General features: G+C 42.1%; 1 long non-coding RNA gene across 2 annotated transcripts; it reads left to right on the forward strand.

Annotated features, from left to right (window-relative positions):
• The first annotated feature begins 781 nt into the window (after nt 1–781).
• On the forward strand, nt 782–20952 carry LOC136694392 (uncharacterized). Of its 2 annotated transcripts, XR_010802193.1 has the most exons (9): nt 782–1176; nt 1351–1498; nt 6178–6204; nt 6360–11999; nt 12311–12505; nt 16752–16906; nt 17055–17152; nt 17632–17683; nt 18095–20952. It is a non-coding gene; the product is annotated as an uncharacterized lncRNA (long non-coding RNA). The 2 variants fall into 2 exon arrangements; XR_010802192.1 differs by having other exon boundaries at nt 6178–11999.
• Nucleotides 20953–22892: the final 1940 nt, after the last annotated feature.

Here is a 22892-nt window from a genome sequence, read left to right on the forward strand (position 1 = left end):
CGCTCCGCCAATCGGTTGTTACGTGAGGGACTCCTTACACGGTCCGAGGTCACGCAAAAAACTTCGCTCAGACGCTCCTCCATCATGCAAAAAACTCCAGTCAGACGCTCCTCTGTCAAGCAAAAAACTCCGCTAAGACGCTCCTCCGTCACGCAAAAAACTGCGCTCAGACGCTCCTCCGTCACGCAAAAAACTCCAGTCAGACGCTCCGCCGTAACGCAAGGATCTCCACTCAGGCGCTCCGCCAATCGGTTGTTACGTGAGGGACTCCTTACACGGTCCGAGGTCACGCAAAAAACTCCACCCGTACGCTCCTCCATCACGCAAAAAACTCCAGTCAGACGCTCTGCCGTCACGCAAAAAACTCCGCTCAGACGCTCCTCCGTCACGCAAAAAACTCCAGTCAGACGCTCTGCCGTCACGCAAAAAACTCCACTCAGACGCTCCGCCGTCACACAAGGAACTCCGCTCAGACGCTCCGCCGTAACGCAAGGAACTCCGCTCACATGGTCCGAGGCCACGAGAGGAACTGCGCTCAGACGCTCCGCCTTCACGCCAGGATCTCCACTCAGGCGCTCCGCCAATCGGTTGTTACGTGAGGTACTCCTTACACGGTCCGAGGTCATGCGAGGTACTCCGCTCAGACGCTTCGCCGAAGAACTTATTTTGAGACATTCTTTCTCGTTTCACCGTCAGCTCCTATCTCTCATCTGCAAAACACTGATCTGTAACTTAATAATGCAGTCACTTTCTTTTATAACCTTTGTTCGCCTCTGATTGGGTGAGCACACACAAGCCCCGCCCACTTCTACATGATTCCTAATAGTTCTACAATTCTACAGACCAATAGAAGATTCTAGAAGATTCTAGTAAACTAGTAAACGACCCATTCAGAACACAGAGGCTAATGTGGCTCACAATTTTGCGCTAGCGCAGGGTCATTTCCCAGATAGCAAGCATATATCGGTCCACCGGCTTAATAAGGTCTGCACCCCGCAGACTGTTTTAATAAATTACATTTATTAATATAATATAGGAAGAATAAAAAAAGGAAATAATAAAGAAAAAAAATTGTTACATTGGACTCTGTATAAAAGTGCTGAAACAGGCATTTTAAAATCCCATTTGAAGTCTCCAGCTACCCGTCAGTGGGTAATGGTCCATTAACTGGATCAGGTTGGCTCTACATTTAAGCCAATATTAATAATAGAACATTTATATTAATTTAAATTAACTAATAAAAAAACTAATTTTAAGTTTTCTTCCATACCTTTTATTTAAAAAAAAGATAAACCTAATATAAACGGAAGAAATGTGTTTCAAATGTTGATGTAAGAGGAAATCTTCCAGATATCATAAAGTATTGAAAATGGACGTGAGTGTGCGGGGACCGCGCTCCCCTTTCTACCACAGCTGAAGAGCCGCTGAGAGAGAGGAGCTGCTCGGCTCTTCTGAGGGGAAGCTATTTACCGTCTGCGGGTAACAGCACAGAAACACGGTAAGAAAAACGGCTTTTAACGGGTTAATTAGCTTATTTGTGTACATAATTCTATTTAGTGTCTTAGTGGGAAAGAAGTATAATAAATGGGGATGATATTTGTGGGTTTGTAACATTCAGTTTAACTGACTAAGCTAACGTTGTCTAGTCGCTAAAGTCCGTTAAAGTTTAAGACAGGCTGGAGTATATGGAATCAGATTTATGCCAAAAAGAATCGAAGAAAGAAAAGCGAAGACCCACTAGGTTAGTACACGATAGTAGTAATAGAGGTGCAAGCACTCGTGGATAATAATGTACAAATAAAGAAATAAACGCTCGTTTATTCTGTTTCATCCGGAGTAAACAGACATCGGTGTGCATTTACCTCAGATCAGTATCTGGCAACAGTACAATCTTTAATGCTTCGTTTTAGACAGAACATTACCTCAATATCTACATTGAATGTCGGGGTTTGCAGCTATTTCATCGTTTTAAAACAGTGAAGTACAAAGAGAATTCGTGTTTGTGTAAAATCACTAACTCTTTAATGTTGAAATCTTTCCTGTCTCTCCGCCGCTGAGCTTCAACGAACGCCTTGGGCACTGAGTTGTCACTCAAAAACTCATTAGCCAATGGAAAGGCACCTCTGAGAAGTCCCGCCCACTCGAGAGCTTTGTGCCAAAACTGCTCGCAAAACTCAGAGAGCTCGCGCTCAGAACTCTGCAGCTTTATGGAGTCAAAAAATATATTGAGTTTGTAAAGAAACAGCTGGCGCACAAAACTCACAGAGCACGCGCACAAAAGTCATAGAGCACAAATGTCAGAGCTGGATATTTTGTTTGCAAGTTATAAGTTTTACGTTTGAGATAAAAAAAATTGTGCGATTATTTTTGGCCCAAATCTGATTCCATAGGAGTAAATGTAATGTTGGCTGAGGTCACATGTGTCTAGTTATCTGAGTTACTTACAAGAACGTCACACATTAAGGTTACAAACAGTTCAACACTTACTCAATATATATATTTTTGTCAAAGTGCTCGTAGTTTTAGAATGCTCGCTAGGTAAGCTAGCTAAGTAAATTTAGATCACGTTAGCTGCTATCAGACATTCCAGCCATTAGTTTGAACAGTTTATGTAGTAGCAGCAGCAGCACTGTCGTCGTAAGACTGCAGTAGCTAAAGGGAAAATTAACTTTAAATGGGCATTTGGACCATGGTTCAATGGTTCACGGACAATTGAACTACAAGTTTTTCAGTCCAGTTAGGGGTATAGGACGCTCCTCAAAACCACCACTTTCAAGACGTCGACATACCACAATGCTGCCAAGCAACATTACTACTGGACTACTAGATTAATTAAAATGTCTTTATTGCACGTGAAGCTCTAATAGCATTGTACAACACTGCATGTCAGATTCTTGAAAGCTGACGTTTCAACCAAGACAATGTATGACTTTCTGATGAAGGCTTGTAATATGTGCTGACATCCAGTTCTGCTGACATATAATCCAGATTTCCCCTAAATATTTTTGTCAGTCTTATGCAAAATTTGTATATATATGTTTTGTAGTGGTGGTGTTGTTTTTCATAGTTCTTTTAAAGTATCAATACATGGAATTTGTCTGAGGCTATTTAAACATTTGTACCATTAAGAACTGGAATATATGAATCGGGAGTGGCATATAACCCCATATAGAAATGATCCTTACAAAATGAAATGTGGTATTGTCTGTATAACATTACAACTTGGTATTAACTTGGCTTTATCTTGAGTTTTCATTTTAGGAGGGCAGCTGTGTCAGTAACATGCTGCAGACTACCATCATGTACAATTTTACCAACACCAGTATGTAATAAATATTATATATTAAAGTAGACTTGTTCTCCTTTACAATAAAGTCCATGTGTTTATTTAACAACTTCTTTTTAAGTCTTTAACTTGGCCACAAAAACATGGCACTGTGAAAAGATCTGACAGAAAAAAGAATTCAACAATATGTAATTACTACTGAACAGTTAGTTTAGCTGTACAAGTCATCAAAAGTCTACAAAAACAACAATCATAAACAGCACATCATTTTTTACGTTATTTCTCTGCTTCCCTTTACTCAATCTCAATAATAAGACAATCACACTGATCACAAAGGAACATTTTGATTTCCTCAGCATTTACCAAAATAAATATACCATTATTAACATAGAAATTCAGATTAGAAACAGACAGCTTACTATTGCTAGCATCTTTTAAAAAAAAACAGAATACTTGAGGTGTATTTTAGAGATGTGGTCCTGGGTGCACTCATCACACTTTCTACAGAATGGACAAGTACTGTGAGCCTGGATGTCATGAAACTGCCCATCAAGTGTTTCAAGTGTGTGTCCTAAAAAGCAAAATAAATACAGGATAGCATTAAGGTATTAATGTTAACATGTCAGAGACTTGCAGCACCAGAACGTAGGCACACTAAACCTTATAGTATAGCCCTCTGCCACTTTAATAGCGTTCCTATACAGCATTCTATTGCATATTAGCAGTATAAAATGTATTTCCCATATATTACCGATAACCAGTGAACATGATACTACATGGCATTTAACATTACCTGTATAAAATAATATAAATAATAATGGTAGCTACTTTACTTTGTACCCATTTAATACGTAATAGTACAACACCTACCGTGCAATGTCCTTAGTCCCCTAGATGATGCCAGTGTTGTTTTCTGATTAGGCCTAGCAGGGTTGCTACCTCAATTTAAAATTCGAAAATTTAAAAAAGTAAAGTGTCATTTAATGCACTGTCATATTAGGTTTTCACTCATTTAAGATGCCGTAGGCACCTATCTATCTATCTATCTATCTATCTATCTATATCTCAGTGGCGGATGCTGGTCTTTCAAGGAGGGGAAGCTCAATTTCGGCCTACATCATAAAATGTGTCGGTTTATTTATACATACATTCTACCCTCCGTTCCTTTTTAAGAAAATGATCTGTGACCCTGTCGTACCAACAAGGCGTCTTTTCCAGGGACTTGACTAGTGTCCTCTCAATGGCCAGCAGAGCTAGGCTGCTTAAACGGCCTTGGCCCATGTGAAGTGTGTCCGCCTGTGCTCCCACGGATCTCTACACCAAAGGATCACTGATTCGCTCATTTCGCTGTCAATCAAAAAGGGATTCAGCCTCAGACAGATCATCCAATCATCATGCAGAAGATGAGCGTCCGGGCCAGCAGAGGCCAACCCACTGCCCCATAGACCCCCAGAGACGCTGAGCGTCCGTCCCAGCATTTATCCAATGACTCATCTGGTTTCCCTGCACTTCGCTGCTTTGCGATGCGTTGTAGTGCATATTTATTCAATGGCATGTACACACAACAGTATATATTTGATCACTTATTTTTTTACATTTTAGGGGAAGCTGATCTTCCCTTGCAGTCTTAGAGCAATAGCCGCTGATATTGTATATATATATATTACTGCCTCTCATGTTATAGCACGGCAGCATTGTGGTATGTGGTGGTTTTAAGGAGCGTCGTATACCCCTAACTGGGAAGAATTTGTAGTTCAATTGTCCATGAACACAGTGACAGTGGACTGTGTACGTATAAGGGATGCTATGTTTGTAGCATGTCACTTGTTTGGTCCGTTTACATGCTAGTAGCATACGTGTGCTAGTTAAATATATAGCTAGTTTAAACATCCATATGCTAGCTAAACTTAGTCTACTGGCAAATGTTCACCAATGAAGTGGAGTATATGCCAGTGTCATAAAATGGATGTCAATGTCATCGGCATTTGCAAAAAACAGGCATATGTATTGTAAAAAAAAAAAAAAAAAGATGCCACTGGCATATGCCATTGTCACAAAAAAATATATATATATCGATGCCCCTGGCATATGCCACTGTCACCAAAAGAAAAAAAAAAAGATGCCACTGTCACCCGTACGTAAGGTGCCGATGTCACTGGCATGTGCCAGCGTCACGCTAATGTAAGATTCCGAAGCCTTTCCATGTTAATACTGCTACTGGATTGTAGAGATACTTAGCTAGTTAATTAGTCAGACACTTTTTACAATGCAATGCATTTATTTACTTTCCAAAACCTCCAGTTTCCAAGGCAGTTCCACATGCCTTCTGATATTTTTTGGAGTGTTGATAATGGTTAAATGTTTGAACATCTTATGTTTTCTGGGCAAAGTTAATACATTTTATGTAATGACTTCCCATGACATAGATTTCAAAGGCATTGTATGCTTCAGGCATATGGTTCCTGTCACCACAGATCATATTCAGTTTTGCACCAAACAACTTTGAATAACTTTGTTAAAACTGATTTTATTTACAAATTTTCTTGGATAAAATATTTTTATGGTCATTTAAAAATTGGTCTTTTACTTAAAGACTTTTACAAAGTTTACAATGTGATTTGGATGGCAATTAATGCATTTGGATAAAAGTGAAGGATACGTCTATGAGGATTTATACAGTATTTTTGTAGGATATACTTTTATTTTAAGATTATGTCAACATTGTTATGTAAATTCTCAATTTTTAAACCCAAAATGCACATGAGCAATTCTTAAGAGTACTATTCTGATAAAAAATAAAATCAGAAACTCTTGTGTAAATGTGACCTAATATGCATTCTAAGGCATTAAATTACATGTTTTTTTTTTTTTTGCTGTTTTTTTTTCGTCAGGTGAACTTTAACTTGAATCACCCTAAGGTAAATTTCAAAATGACTGTAGTTTCTGGCAACCCGTTTGGCTGTTCCTGTACCTGTTTAGAAGCTGTTTTGATCTCTCTGGTTTTCCTGTTTACTCGTTTCCACTGTTATTTCTATATTTACATCTGTTTTTATAACCTACTAACCATCCGTAGATCTATCTTTTAGATTGTCTCTGCAGGAATATTCATTACAGAGGCACTAAAACTGCCACCGGACCCTGGAGTAACGTTCTTGGTGTAAGTTACTAAAATCAACTAAAAGCAGTAAGTACCTGCAATTCCATGGCTACTACTGGCTGTTTTGCCTGCTCAGAGTGTGGCATGTTTAGTTTAACCCCCTTTTCCACCTCTAGCAATAAAGATAGTGGTTGTGTTTGTACTAAGTGTCAGTTAGTTAGCTCTCTGGTGGATAAAGTGGACCAGCTAGAAGTGCGCATCCGGAGCTTATTATTGTTAAGGCATAAACAGCGAGATTCAGTGTTAGCAACTACGGGTGCCTTAGGGAGAGTTAGCACCACCACGACTCCGGCGTTAGAGCCCTCACAGTGGGGTGAATGGGTGACGTCTCGGCGTCATAGCCGGAAGCTAAGGCTGATGCTAACGCTGAGGCCAAAGCTAGCCCACCGGGACACCACGCTCCTCCGATTCGCGTGTCAAACAGGTTTGCCCCGCTCAGCAAAGCACCCGCTGAGGAGCCTGTTAAGAGTGCTCTGGTTATAGGAGACTCTATTGTTCGACACGTGAAATTCCTTTACGTTTTGGGGGCAAGCCTGGTCTTATAGGTAGGGATGGTATCCACCCCACGCGGGAGGGTGCTGCCTTACTTTCTTGCAGCTTAGCACATAGTCTTTTAGTTAGTCAGCAGAGTAGTGTAGATAGCTGCTGACAATCCAGAGCCGGGACCAGGCCGCAGACAGACAGGCTAGACCGACCGTCTGCGAACTGTCTTGAGGCGTCACCCAGGTTCAACTGTATTGAGACTGTGTCTTTCCCCCGAACTAAATGTAAAAGTAGAAAAACAAAATCAGCCTGTTTCAGCAACCTAATCAATATTAAATCATACACAACACCTAGCAGCAACACCTCAGAACTAAAATTTGGGTTACTCAACATAAGATCACTAAACTCAAAAGCACTCATCGTAAATGATATTATAAGTGATCATAAATTCAATGTTTTCTGTCTCACGGAAACGTGGGTTAGACCAAATGAATATTTAGCACTAAATGAAGCCACCCCCCTAGGCTATAATTATGCACATAGCCCAAGAATATCAGGCAAAGGAGGTGGAGTATGTGTAATTTGCCAAAATACCCTAGAAATTAGTCTTAAACAATGTGACACCTTCTCTTCTTTTGAGGTTCTCTCCACTATTATTACAAATCCGGTCACAAAAATGGACGCATTTTTATTATGCAACATTTACAGACCACCAGGGCCTTACTTAGAATTTCTGAAAGAATTCAGCGATTTTGCTACAAACCTAGCGGTGTGCAATCATAAAGTTATAATTGTAGGAGATTTCAATATCTATTTTGAGAAGGAAAGTGACCCACTTAAAAAAGGCATTTACCTCAATCTTAGACTCTATTGGTATTACTCAAAATGTAACAGGGCCTACACACTACTGCAGCCACACTTTAGACTTAGTTCTGACACTAGGTCTTAACATTGACAAAATTAATATCTTACCGCAATCCTCAGCAATCTCCGATCATTACTTAATTTCATATGAGCTATGTTTTAGCCATAATATATGTAAGAACCCTCGCTATTCTACAAAGCGTATAATAAAACCATCTACCGCCCTACAATTTATAGAAAACCTACCAGAACTATCGACCCCAGTTCCAACTCCATCAGACGCAATGGACCTAGATGTACTAACTGATTACCTAGAAAATACCTGTCGATCTACTTTAGAAAAGGTAGCACCACTTAAACATAAAAGTATAAGACAGAAAAAACTCGCACCATGGTATAAGGCTCCATTTTAGGACCTTTACTATTCATATTATACATGCTGCCACTGGGCAGAGTTATTAGCAGGCATGGCATTACCTTCCACAGTTATGCAGATGACACACAGTTATACATATCAGCCAAACCAGACAACAAACCTACACTAAAGAAAATGGAGGACTGTGTTAAAGAAGTGAAGCATTGGATGTCATACAATTTCAACAGCGACAAAACTGAGGTTCTCCTTCTAGGTCTAAAACCTGCTATAAATAAGGTATCAGACTTAATACATAATTTTGACTTCCCTGTTCTCCCGAGCTCATCAGCTAAAAATCTGGGTGTTATAATTGATTCAGATCTATCATTTGATCAGCATATAGGTAACATTACAAGAACAGCTTTCCTACATCTTCGGAACCTCGCTAAGTTAAGAAATTCCTTATCCCTCCCAGATGCGGAAAAATTAGTTCACGCTTTTATTACATCAAGATTAGATTATTGCAATGCACTTCTATCAGGATGCTCCAGCAGAAACTTGAGTAAACTCCAGTTAATTCAAAATGCTGCAGCCAGGGTCCTCACTAAAACTAGAAAATTTGATCATATCAGCCCAGTATTATCGGCCCTTCACTGGCTTCCAGTTAAATTCCGTATTGATTACAAAATTCTTTTACTCACGTTTAAATCCTTACATGGTCTCGCCCCTGAATACTTGCAAGACCTCATCACACACTATGAACCACCAAGATTACTCAGATCTCAGGGCGCCGGCCTCTTACTAGTACCCAGAATTCATAAGACTTCAGCGGGGGGGAAAGCCTTCTCCTACAAAGCCCCTCAACTCTGGAACAATCTTCCAGCTAGTGTTCGGGACGCAGACACAGTCACTATGTTTAAGTCTAGGATCAAAACACACTTGTTCAGTTTAGCCTTTGGCAACTAACCTCTGTCTAGTTTAAGGTTGTCATTTCAGGAACTCATGGACATGGAGAATCAGGGTAAACCTGGATGATGTGCTCACAATTTCTCTTGCTTGGAACGAAAGGATGTCTTTGCCTGAGCTCCTTCTGGTTTCCCTCCTCCCAGTCTGTTACAGTCAGATCCGTCACTACACTAAAGAAAATATTCACATGCTCTTATTCTCTGCTGCACTCAACTAAACTAACTGCTTCCCTTTACTGTTTTACTGTTTTCTGAGAGAATGGTGGCCCACTGATGGAAAATTGTTTGCTGGATTCTCCTGCAGACCAGACCAGACCAGCTGCTCACCTTATTATTATTATTATTATTATTATTATTATTATTATTATGTAGCATAATGACACTTCATTGGTGATCATTTAAAATTCAATCTATAGTTTGATCAGAGGAGGATGGGTCCCCTTTGTGAGTCTTGGTTCCTCCCAAGGTTTCTTCCTCCAGCCTCGAGGGAGTTTTTCCTTGCCACTGTCGCCTTCGGCTTGCTTGCATTGGGCTTTGATTTAAATGTTCTGTTTTGAAACTGTGAAGCTGCTTTGTGACAACGTCAGTTGTAAAAGGCGCTATACAAATAAATTTGATTTGATTTGATTTGATATAATGATAAGACCCGTACTTTAAAACAAACATTACGAAAACTAGAGCGGAAATGGCGATCAACCAAGCTTGAAGTGTTCCATTCTGCCTGGAAGGACAGCCTTATAGAGTATAGAAATGCCCTCACTAAAGCTCGCTCAGCATATCTGGCCTCGCTGATATTCAATAATAAAAGTAATCCAAGAGCACTGTTTAATGTGTTTTCTAGAATTACAAAAAATCAAGCAGGTTCTGAACAACTAATTCCAGCAACTCTCACCAGTAAAGATTTTATGGACTTTTTTAATAATAAAATTGAGAATATTAGACAACAAACTCAAGCCACAGAATCAAATCCATCCTGGCTGCCACCCGATGTGAATGATATAAAACATGTAACTGTAAAAGAAAGACTTGAAACCTTTTACCCACTCCCACAATTAGAACTAGAGAAGATTATCACCTCCGCAAACTGTACAACTTGCACACTTGATGTAATTCCCACAAAGTTGCTCAAAGAAGTACTACCAGCTATTATTGATCCTCTTTTAACTATAGTAAACTCATCCCTTAGTCTGAGCCATGTACCCATGTTCTTATAACAGGAGAGAAGAGAGACATCTTTACCCAAGGCACAAGAAGAGGATATTCTGGAGGATGAGGGACAGAACTTGAAATCTACAGATAAGACTAATGAGGAACAGGAAAAAGAAAGTTATACAGAAAGCAGTGAAGAAGAAACTCATGAAGCTTTCTCAGGTGAAAGCACAGAAGAAGTAGAAGATTTACAGGATCAGCTATTTGACTGGGCAGTCAACCGACAAATTACTCAGGCAGCGTTGTCAGATTTATTGAGAATTCTTTCTCAAATAATCCCAGAATTACCAAAGGATTCAGAACATGTCTTAAAATAAAAACAAATCTTAAAGTCACAAATGTCTCTGGAGGCATTTACTTTCATTCAGGCTTAAAATATGGCATTTAATGCATGTGATGGAAAAAGAGTTTAACTTACGCAGTGCTTTATCATTACAAATCACTTCACTGTATCAATATCAGCAATACTTTGTGATGCACCTGCTCAAGCATTTGTAAGGAATTCAAAGGGTCACTGGGGATTTTACAGTTGTCACAAGTGCCAGCAAAAAGGTGTTGTACATCAAGGCAGACTGACATTTCCAGAGAGTGATGCACCTGTCAGACCTTGTAATGAAATGTTTCAAGAGTTTAGTGATAATTAGCATTTCAATGGATTCAGCCCTCTTTCTCTTTTATCTGTTGGTATGGTGACAGCATTTCCCCATGACTATATGCACCTGGTGTATAGGAGTAATGCGCAGACTCCTGTATGTCTGGCTGAAGGAACCCTTGCACACTCGATTAGGCCCAGCTGTCAGAAAAGAATTATCTGCAGAACTGTTGAGAATTCGAACATATGTACATTCTGAGTTTAACCGTAAACCCAGAGCTCTCACTGAGTTTGAGAAGTGGAAAGCTACAGAGCTCAGTCTATGTTTATGGTATACAGGGCCAGCAAGCCTAAAAGGCAGAATACCAACATCCATTTATGACAATTTCATGATGTTGTCTGTAGCCATGACCATCCTACTTGGTGTAGGTTTGGTTGAAGAACATGCTGAATACGCCCACAGCCTACTTGTGTTATTTGTGGACCACTGCAGTAAACTTTATGGAAAGGAACACCTTGGTTACAACATGCATGGATTGCTTTACCTTAGCAAAGAAACAAAAAGGTATGGAGTTTTGGATAACACATCCTGCTTTCCTTTTGAGAATTTTCTTGGGCAGCTTAAAAAAATGGTCCACAAACCTGACAAGCCTTTGGAGCAAGTGATCTCAGAGAGAGAGAGAGAGAGAGAGAGAGAGAGAGAGAGAGAGAGAGAGAGAGGCTAATGCCAAGAGTGCACCCTGCTTTACCTCTAATCTGAAGACAGAGCATAAAATGGCCCGGCACCACATAATATTAATGCACTCCAGCAGTTCAAAAATATTGCACATGGAAAAATTCAATTTACAGGTGTCAGCTGCTGATAGTTGTGTGGAACTTGTAAATAAACAGATAGTGATTATTCAAAACATTACAGTTGACACTTGTGGAGTGAGACACGGTTTTCAAATCATTTAAGAAAAGGATCTGACTTCTTGAATCTGTGTCTGTGTTGCCCTGTCAAGGACTGGCGCCCCCTCCAGGGTGTATTCCCGCCTTGCGCCCAATGATTCCAGGTAGGCTCTGGACCCACCGCGACCCTGAACTGGGTAAGTGCTTACAGATAATGAATGAATTAATGAATCTGACTAGTTCACTTATCCTCTGCCATCCTCTGAACTTGACATCTACCACCTGTCTGAATTGACTCCTCGCAAATATAAAAAGAAAGTATGTCCTCCTTCCATGCAAAGAGGGCTTTGCTGGAGTGCCACTATTACATCTATAGAATTTCTGCAGGTAGAAGGTTTTTGTAGCTTGATAACAAATCCAAACACGCACAGAGACACAAACTTTAATGTTCTTATTTCTTGTGGTTTGCATTAACAATTTACCAGTGTTTTCTCCTCTTTTACTACAGGAATGTATCTTTTCGTTTCATTCCCAGAAGAAAATAATCTGTCAGCGATTGTGCCCGACACCTGGTACCATGAGGGCCAATGCTACTAGCCACCGTACAATACACTTGAGAGGGTCAAAAAAGCAGCAGTGAATAGTGAGTCCCCAGATCCTGAATCCTGGACTGTTCACCCAGGAAGTGTGCTAAAAGCTAAAGGTTAGTTTACAGCAGTTAGGTTTTTACATTTACACATTGATTTGAGTTTATGGTTAGATCAGTAATATCTATGGTAATATTTATGGTCTTTTTATATAGATAGCATGATGTTATGCTACGTTCTTCTGGAAGTTTTTTTTTATTATTATTATTATTGTTTTTTTTTCCCTCAGATACCGTGTTTCCCCGAAAGTAACACAGTGTCTTACATTCTTTTTACCCCCGAAAGTCTATGTCTCACTATGTCTTACTTTAGGGGTATGTCTTATATTGGTAAAAAATGTTGATTTTTGTTTTAACCATAAAATTAACATTTATTAACAACCTGAACAGTATGGTATTCACCATAAAACAGTTTTATAAAAGCAAGTGCCAAGAATGTCTTGTTACAACCGTATCATGACGGTATTTCCATATATAACATGTAAAACAATGAAAAACGGTAAGAACAAACAGTTTGAATATGTTATACTGGAAGATAAAACAGATTTATTCCATGACAACCATGGCCATGCCAATCAGAGCGGCCACCAGAGGCTGCACATGAGGGCACTGAGGCTGCGTGTTGGACCACGGACAACATTACTGCTGCTCCCGCGGCCTCCATATCCCTCCGCTCATTCCGCTCCAGATCCGTCCGCATCCCGCAGTTAATGCAGCAAAAGGTACCAGTACTATGGCTTATATTTTTCCAACGTACAGTTTACTATGTCTTACTTTCGGGGTACATCTTACATAAGCCGACCCCCCTAAAACCCACACTGCGTCTTACTATCGGGGGTGTCTTACTATCGGGGAAACACGGTAGCTATGAAAAAGCTCATGAATGTTGCTTACGAGTCAAAGGATGTGAAAGTATTGATACAGAACCAGATACAGTACCAATTTTTTTTGGAATCCGGTTTGTACTACATTCAGTATCCAAACACCTGGATAGTCCGTGTGGTGTTTCATGTCAGTACAGTTTATAGTGGTTCCATGCTACATTCAGTACCCAAACACCTGGATAGTCCGTGTGGTGTTTCATGTCAGTACAGTTTATAGTGGTTCCATGCTACATTCAGTACACAAACACCTGGATAGTCCGTCCGGTGTTTCATGTCAGTTCAGTTTATAGTGGTTCCATGCTACATTCAGTATCCAAACACTTGGATAGTTCGTGTGGTGTTTCATGTCGGTACAGTTTATAGTGGTTCCATGCTACATTCAGTATCCAAACACCTGGATAGTCCGTGTGGTGTTTCATGTCAGTACAGTTTATAGTGGTTCCATGCTACATTCAGTATCCAAACACCTGGATAGTTCGTGTGGTGTTTCATGTCGGTACAGTTTATAGTGGTTCCATGCTACATTCAGTATCCAAACACCTGGATAGTTCGTGTGGTGTTTCATGTCGGTACAGTTTATAGTGGTTCCATGCTACATTCAGTATCCAAACACCTGGATAGTCCGTGTGGTGTTTCATGTCGGTACAGTTTATAGTGGTTCCATGCTACATTCAGTATCCAAACACCTGGATAGTCCGTGTGGTGTTTCATGTCAGTACAGTTTATAGTGGTTCCATGCTACATTCAGTATCCAAACACCTGGATAGTCCGTGTGGTGTTTCATGTCAGTACAGTTTATAGTGGTTCCATGCTACATTCAGTACACAAACACCTGGATAGTCCGTCCGGTGTTTCATGTCAGTTCAGTTTATAGTGGTTCCATGCTACATTCAGTATCCAAACACCTGGATAGTTCGTGTGGTGTTTCATGTCGGTACAGTTTATAGTGGTTCCATGCTACATTCAGTACCCAAACACCTGGATAGTCCGTCCGGTGTTTCATGTCAGTACAGTTTATAGTGGTTCCATGCTACATTCAGTACCCAAACACCTGGATAGTCCGTGTGGTGTTTCATGTCGGTACAGTTTATAGTGGTTCCATGCTACATTCAGTACCCAAACACCTGGATAGTCCGTCTGGTGTTTCATGTCAGTACAGTTTATAGTGGTTCCATGCTACATTCAGTACCCAAACACCTGGATAGTCCGTGTGGTGTTTCATGTCAGTACAGTTTATAGTGGTTCCATGCTACATTCAGTACCCAAACACTTGGGTAGTCCGTGTGGTGTTTCATGTCGGTACAGTTTATAGTGGCTATATGCTACATTCAGTACCCAAACACCTGGATAGTCCGTGTGGTGTTTCATGTCGGTACAGTTTATAGTGGTTCTATGCTACATTCAGTACCCAAACACCTGGATAGTCCGTGTGGTGTTTCATGTCGGTACAGTTTATAGTGGTTCTATGCTACATTCAGTACCCAAACACCTGGATAGTCCGTGTGGTGTTTCATGTCAGGACAGTTTATAGTGGCTATATACTACATTCAGTACCCAAACACCTGGATAGTACATGTGGTGTTTCATGTCGGTACAGTTTATAGTGGTTCCATACTACATTCAGTACCCAAACACCTGGATAGTCCGTGTGGTGTTTCATGTCGGTACAGTTTATAGTGGTTCCATGCTACATTCAGTACCCAAACACCTGGATAGTCCGCGTGGTGTTTCATGTCGGTACAGTTTATAGTGGTTCCATACTACATTCAGTACCCAAACACCTGGATAGTCCGTGTGGTGTTTCATGTCGGTACAGTTTATAGTGGTTCCATGCTACATTCAGTACCCAAACACCTGGATAGTCCGTGTGGTGTTTCATGTTGGTACAGTTTATAGTGGCTCTATGCTACATTCAGTAAGCAACATTTGAGGAATACAGTTTTCTTCTGGGCTATTAAGAGTGTTTTAAATTTTGTCTGCAGGACTAATATGTCAATGTTTGCTAGATGATGGCCAGTTCTCATTTTTGGTGTTCATCTGAAGTGCTTTTATTTTTATTTTATTATTTTTTAGAGAAGTGAATAATTAAACTCCATATAAACGTAAATGTAATTCCAGAACAATAAGAATAAGAAATTTTAAATTGCAGTTGCATGTCTTTGTATGTTCTTATGCATTGTCTGGTACAATAATTGTAAAAAGTGATTTTCCTTTTAGACTTTTAGAATTTTATAAAATGAAAAAATAAAATACACTAAATGGTGACTGAACTCAAATCAACATAAAGGGGTTACTTTAACTGAGCAGATTAACTCTTCTGTATTCCAGTTTGAAAACTTGCACTTGAATTTTTTGGGACATACTTTATTTATAACAATCTATTTTGTTATATGTACAGCATTTGCACCTTATGGGTTCAGTGCGTCTGTGACAACAAATAATGGCATTGTTGGCCGAAACAATTGTATGTGAATTTGTACCCGAACAGCTCCTGTCTTTTGCTAAACTAAAGTTCTGGGGAGTTCTTGAGGAGTTCATGAGTCCATGTCTCTCTTTTTTCCAATGTGGGTATCTTCATTTCATTTTCACAAGATGTAAACAAAATAAACCAAGCATTGTTGGTGTTGACTGTGCTCAGCAGGTATTGCGAGAAAAACTTCTTCAAGATTCAAGATTCTTCAAGATGCATCATATTTCTGCATGAATAAGGAATTGTTGAAGAATGTAGCTTTAGTTGTACACTGTCTTGCAGAAAAACTCAGAAGGCCTCTGCCAAAAGAAAACTGCCTGCCACTTGTCAGTAATTCACAAGATGCTGCAAAGCGGAAACTGCGCTGATTACCGAAACGACACAAAAAATGCCAAGCTAGCTAAGCAAAGCTTGAAATATCAAATATCAAAATATTGTGATGCATATCGTGTTACAGTATACATTTTTTATGCGTGTAATGACTATATCTTTGCATTGTGATTGTATTATGATTAGACCCTATGGGTTTTTTTATACCAAGTGCACTAGTTAATTAAAAAGACTGAAACTAACATTGCAAAAAGGCTGTTGACAGAGTTGAACAAGCATCAAGTTGTTGAGGCAGTCAGAGGCAGTCATGTTAGGTACCATGTCTATGGGGAGGTACTTGAGAGCTGTGATTTCAAGACGCTGGAGCATCCAGAGTGGGTTAATGACAAGGTACAGTTAGGGTGTCCTGAAACATGAAGTCAACAGTGAGCCCGCTCAACAGAACCACATTTTTAATATTCCCTCATACATGGCTGTTTTGTGGGAAACAGATAGATGTGACTCTTGGATGTTTAAAAATGTAAAATAAATATTGTTGTCTGTTAGTTATGCATAGTTAATTTTAATAAATTGTAGTTCATATTGATATTTATGCTGATATTTCCTCTGTGTACACCAGGTTCAGTTCTCCCAGCTGAAGTGGATTTTTTTCCCCATCAACATCAACTCAGATCACTGGGTCCTTCTGGCAGCAGATGTTACCAGAATGGAAGTATCCATTCTGGACTCTGGAGGCAGTTGTGTGAGAAATGACAAATACCCGGCCTTGTGGATGTATGTTTTATTATCTTTGGGAAATAATGTGATAATTCTGCTAAAATATTGAGATTAATGTTGGCCTATTGTTTAAATTGGTAATGCTTTAGTTGTTTGATAGTGATGTTAACCTCTGTATTATTCATTGGATTTTGTGTTCACACAGAAGTTACATGAATGCACGGAGCAAAGTCACAAATGAGCTTGCAGGGGAGTGGAGAGTCGGTAACCTCGTGTCAAGGTTGTGGGGCTTTTGTAATGCTGGTAAGATATGCAGTGATGGGCAACCATTAATATATTTATTTTGATGGGCATCTCAAAGTACCTTCACCAACAGCAAAACTGTTAAATGAGACAACACTACAAAAGATGTTAAATCCTAAATCTAGTAGTCAACTATTTAACCCGGTTTCTCAAAAAATTGGAATGCTGTGCAAGTGAGTGACTGGTTAAAAACTGCAGGCAGGCCAGTTTAGCACCTGGATCCTTTTTTTTCATGCAGAATGTCTAGGCATTGTCTTGGTGACATGAGCTAGGCCTTTCCTGGAAAAGATCATCCGGATGGCAGCATGTTTCTCCGAAACATGTATATTTTGAATGCTGCCTTCACAGATGTGCATGTTATCCGTGCTATGTGCACTAATGCACCCCCATACAGTCAATGATTCTCACTTTTGAACTGTCATGCTTGGAACCTGTAGGACATGGCAGTCATTCATTCATTATGTGTAACCCTTATCCAGGTCAGGGTCACGGTGGGTCCAGAGCCTACCTGGAATCATTGGGCGCAAAACGGTAATACACCCTGGAGGGGGCGCCAGTCCTTCACAGGGCAACACATGGCATTCATGATTTCAAAATTTTGATTTGTCAGACATCATTGCATTGTTTTAATTTACATTTTGCACAGGTTTTTTGCAACCAGTGTTGTATCTAATATTTCTCATTTTTAATATTCTTGTAAGCTTATAATAATACTGTTTAACTTCGGGATAGTATAATTTTTACAGGAATTTTAAGAAAATGCCTGAAATAAGCAACACTGTGCTAATAGTGAGAATTTTACATAACATCCTTAATTTTTTTATTTAAAAATAAATTAAATGTTTTTATAATACTCCTACAATAATCTCAAAATGAGAAATAGATATATTGATTAGGTTTGAAAATTTTGCACACAAATAATCTCATTCTTTATGTCTATAGAAAGCACTTGCCCTCACAAGAAACATGAATCCTGCCAGCCTTACTCAGGCTCATGCACTTGCAGTGAGAGCATATGAGACTCTCAAACTGCTGCGGAATGACAAGGGGCCTCCTTCACAGTCAGTATGTGACCTTCCATGGTGCAACAATCCTACAGGAAAGGCTTGGTGGGTGGCCTGTGATGTCTGTGGAAGATGGAGTCACTTCAAATGTGGGCGTCTCTCTAAAAGACCAAGAGGAGATTATGTATGTCCACTCTGCAAAGCCCAGTATATTTAAAGTGAATACCATCATTCTAAATCTATACTTAATGTCCTGTTTACTTTGCACGTATGAACAAAATTAGCCATTTAATTATGCTCATTAACCTTTTTACCAGGTACACCTCCCAATCAGGTGCACTTTGTAGGTTTACAGATACTGACTGTGACCCATTTGTTGCTGCATTTTGATCAGTTCCCATCTTCTCTGCCCATATCTACCTGTGCTATACACACCAACTTCCTACAAACATGTGGCTGTTACTGTTGTTCTGAGAGTTATCCATTACCCAAATATCTGATCCCTTTTCCTTGATGGCAGGAAAACAAAGCTTAACATATTTAAGCTAACAAAGCTGTGTCTATATATCAAAACTATAGGAAAAACCTGCAAACTGTCCAGCAAAAACAATTAAAATATGCAAAGTGAAGAAACAAACTGTGGGTGTATAAATGACAAAACACATTACAGATAACTCAAATGTCCAATAATGTTGTTTAGGCAAGTTTATTCAATGAATTCATTCATTATCTGTAACCGCTTATCCAGTTGAGGGTCGCGGTGGGTCCAGAGCCTACCTGGAATCATTGGGCAGGAATACACCCAGGAGGGGGCGCCAGTCCTTCACAGGGCAACACACACATTTACGCCGCCAATCCACCTACCAACATTTGTTTTTGGACTGTGGGAGGAAACCCACGCGGACACGGGGAGAACACACCAACTCCTCACAGACAGTCACCCAGAGCAGGAAATGAACCCACAACCTCCAGGTCCCTGGAGCTGTGTGACTGCAACACTACCTGCTGCGCCACCGTGCCGCCCTCAATGAATTCATCTAGCAAGAAAGAGTTTTGTAAATGTTTATGAATAGTAAAAATCATGGCTGGATCATCAAAAAGTAGTACAAAGACAAAACAGATTGATGTCTTGATTGATAATGTCAAAAAACAAAGTACAAAAGTAAGTCAAAAAAAAAAAATTGGTCTTCATTGTTCATCAATGCATATCACAGTCTATGGTATGTTTAGTCCCATATAAAACAACCAAATAATTCCCTTTGTAGATGAGCTCTGCAGAGTTTAAACTGCAGATAAAGCTGGGTCACGCTAATAGGTTTTAGACAGTAGTATTCTACCAAGTAGAATGTTCTGTTATGTAGGCAAAAAAAATACATATGCATTCTGAGCCTACAGACTACCCAAAAAATAACCCACTCAGATGCTCCGCCTTCACACCAGGATCTCCACTCAGACGCTCCGCCGTCACGCGAAGAACTCCGCTCAGACTCTCCGCCGTAACGCAAGGAACTCCACTCACATGGTACGAGGCCACGGGAGGAACTGCGCTCAGGCGCTACGCCTTCACGTCAGGATCTCCACGCAAGCGCTCCGCCAATTACCGCCAATACCAGTTGCGTGAGGGAGTCCTTACACGGTCCGAGGTCATGCGAGGTACTCCGCTCAGACGCTCCGCCTCTCTTCATCTGGGTCTTTACAGCTTCAGCTCTGTTTACTACAGGACCACTCAGACGCTCCGCCGTCACGCGAGGAACTTCACTCAGATGCTCCACCATCACACGAAGAACTCCACTCAGACGCTCTGCCCTCACGCGAAGAACTCCACAGACACTCTGCCATCACGCGAAGAACTCCATTCTGATGGTCAGCCGTCACGCGAATAATTGCTCAAACGCGCCGCCTTCACACGAGGGAATCCACTTTTCACTGCATTGACCCACCACCATCCCCTCGCTCCGGAGGACTGTTATCCATCCATGCGAGGAACTCCACTCAGATGCTCAGCCGTCACGCGAGGAACTCCACAAACACTCCGCCATCACGCGAAGAACTCCATTCTGATGCTCAGCCGTCACGCGAATAACTCTGCTCAGACGCTCCGCCTTCACACGAGGGAATCCACTTTTCACTGCATTGACCCACCACCATCCCCTCGCTCCGGAGGACTGTTATCCATCCATGCGAGGAACTCCACTCAGACGCTCCGCCATCACGCGAAGAACTCCATTCTGATGCTCAGCCGTCATGCGAGGAACTCCACAGACACTCTGCCATCACGCGAAGAAATCCATTCTGATGCTCAGCCGTCACGCGAGGAACTCCACTCAGATGCTCAGCCATCACGCGAGGAACTCCACTCAGATGCTCAGCCGTCACGCGAGGAACTCCACAGACACTCTGCCATCACGCGAAGAACTCCATTCTGATGCTCAGCCGTCATGCGAATAACTCTGCTCAGACGCTCCGCCTTCACACGAGGGAATCCACTTTTCACTGCATTGAGCCACCACCATCCCCTCGCTCCGGAGGACTGTTATCCATCCATGCGAAGAACTCCACTCTGCTCCGCCCTCACGCGAAGAACTCCACTCAGATGCTCAGCCATCACGCGAGGAACTCCACAGACACTCCGCCATCACGCGAAGAACTCCATTCTGATGCTCAGCCGTCACGCGAATAACTCTGCTCAGACGCTCCGCCGTCACACGAGGGAATCCACTTTTCACTGCATTGACCCACCACCATCCCCTCGCTCTGGAGGACTGTTATCCATCCATGCGAGGAACTCCACTGAGACGCTCCGCCATCACGCGAAGAACTCCATTCTGATGCTCAGCCGTCACGCGAATAAATCTGCTCAGACGCTCCGACTTCACACAAGGGAATCCACTTTTCACTGCATTGACCCACCACCATCCCCTCGCTCCGGAGGACTGTTATCCATCCATGCGAGGAACTCCACTCAGACGCTCCGCCGTCACGCGAAGAATTCTATTCACACACTCCACTTTCAAGCGAAGAATTACACTCAGTGTGTCTCTGTTTTTACTCTCTTTATCTTGGTCTTTATGAATCATTCCTGGTCTGGACTCGGAAGCTTTGCTGTCAGACGAAGAATTCCACCCACACGTCACGCGAAGAACTCCACTCAGAAGGTCCGCGTCACGAGAGGAAATCCACTCTGCACAGTAATGAGCATCATCCCCTCGCTCCGGAGGCCACTAAGACACTCCGCTGTTGCGCAAAGAACTCAGCTCAGACGCTCCGCCGTATCGCAAGGAACTCCACTCACGGTACGAGGTCACGCGAGACATTCCGCTCAGACTCTCTTTATGTACCGCAAGGGACTACACTTACACGGTTCGAGGTCACGCGAGAACTCAGCTGACACTCCGCCGTCATGTGAGGGACCACACTCACGCGGTCTGAGGTCACGCGAGGGAACTCCACTCATACGCTCCGCCGTCAAACAGACAACTACTCAGATGCTCCGCCGTCACGCGGAGAGTTCTGTTCACACACTCTGCCTTCAAGCGAAGAATTCCACTCACACACTCTGCCGTCATGTGAAGAATTCCACTCCCACACTCCACTTTTAAGCAAAGAATTACACTCACGCCATGCCTTGGGAGACCCTACCAGGGGCTATTGCCCCCACAACATAGCTCCTAGGCTCACGCAAACCCCTCCACCACCACTCTCTTCATCTGGGTCTTTACAGCTTCAGCTCTGTTTACTACAGGACCACTCAGACGCTCCGCTGTCACGCGAGGAACTCCACTCAGATGCTCCACCATCACACGAAGAACTCCACTCAGACGCTCTGCCCTCACGCGAAGAACTCCACTCAGACGCTCTGCCCTCACGCGAAGAACTCCACTCAGATGCTCAGCCGTCACGCGAGGAACTCCACAGACACTCTGCCATCACGCGAAGAACTCCATTCTGATGGTCAGCCGTCACGCGAATAATTGCTCAAACGCGCCGCCTTCACACGAGGGAATCCACTTTTCACTGCATTGACCCACCACCATCCCCTCGCTCCGGAGGACTGTTATCCATCCATGCGAGGAACTCCACTCCGCTCCGCCCTCACGCGAAGAACTCCACTCAGATTCTCAGCCGTCACGCGAGGAACTCCACAGACACTTCCCCATCACACGAAGAACTCCATTCTGATGCTCAGCCGTCAAGCGAAGAACTCCACTCAGACGCTCCGCCTTCACACGAGGGAATCCACTTTTCACTGCATTGACCCACCACCATCCCCTCGCTCCAGAGGACTGTTATCCATCCATGCGAGGAACTCCACTCAGACGCTCCGCCATTACGCAAAGAACTCCATTCTGATGCTCAGCCGTCACGCGAGGAACTCCACTCAGATGCTCAGCCGTCACGCGAGGAACTCCACAGACACTCTGCCATCACGCGAAGAACTCCATTCTGATGCTCAGCCGTCATGCGAATAACTCTGCTCAGACGCTCCGCCTTCACACGAGGGAATCCACTTTTCACTGCATTGACCCACCACCATCCCCTCGCTCTGGAGGACTATTATCCATCCATGCGAGGAACTCCACTGAGACGCTCCGCCATCACGCGAAGAACTCCATTCTGATGCTCAGCCGTCACACGAATAAATCTGCTCAGACGCTCCGACTTCACACAAGGGAATCCACTTTTCACTGCATTGACCCACCACCATCCCCTCGCTCCGGAGGACTGTTATCCATCCA

Source organism: Hoplias malabaricus, chromosome 4, assembly GCF_029633855.1.
Source record: "Hoplias malabaricus isolate fHopMal1 chromosome 4, fHopMal1.hap1, whole genome shotgun sequence".
NCBI lineage: Eukaryota > Metazoa > Chordata > Actinopteri > Characiformes > Erythrinidae > Hoplias > Hoplias malabaricus.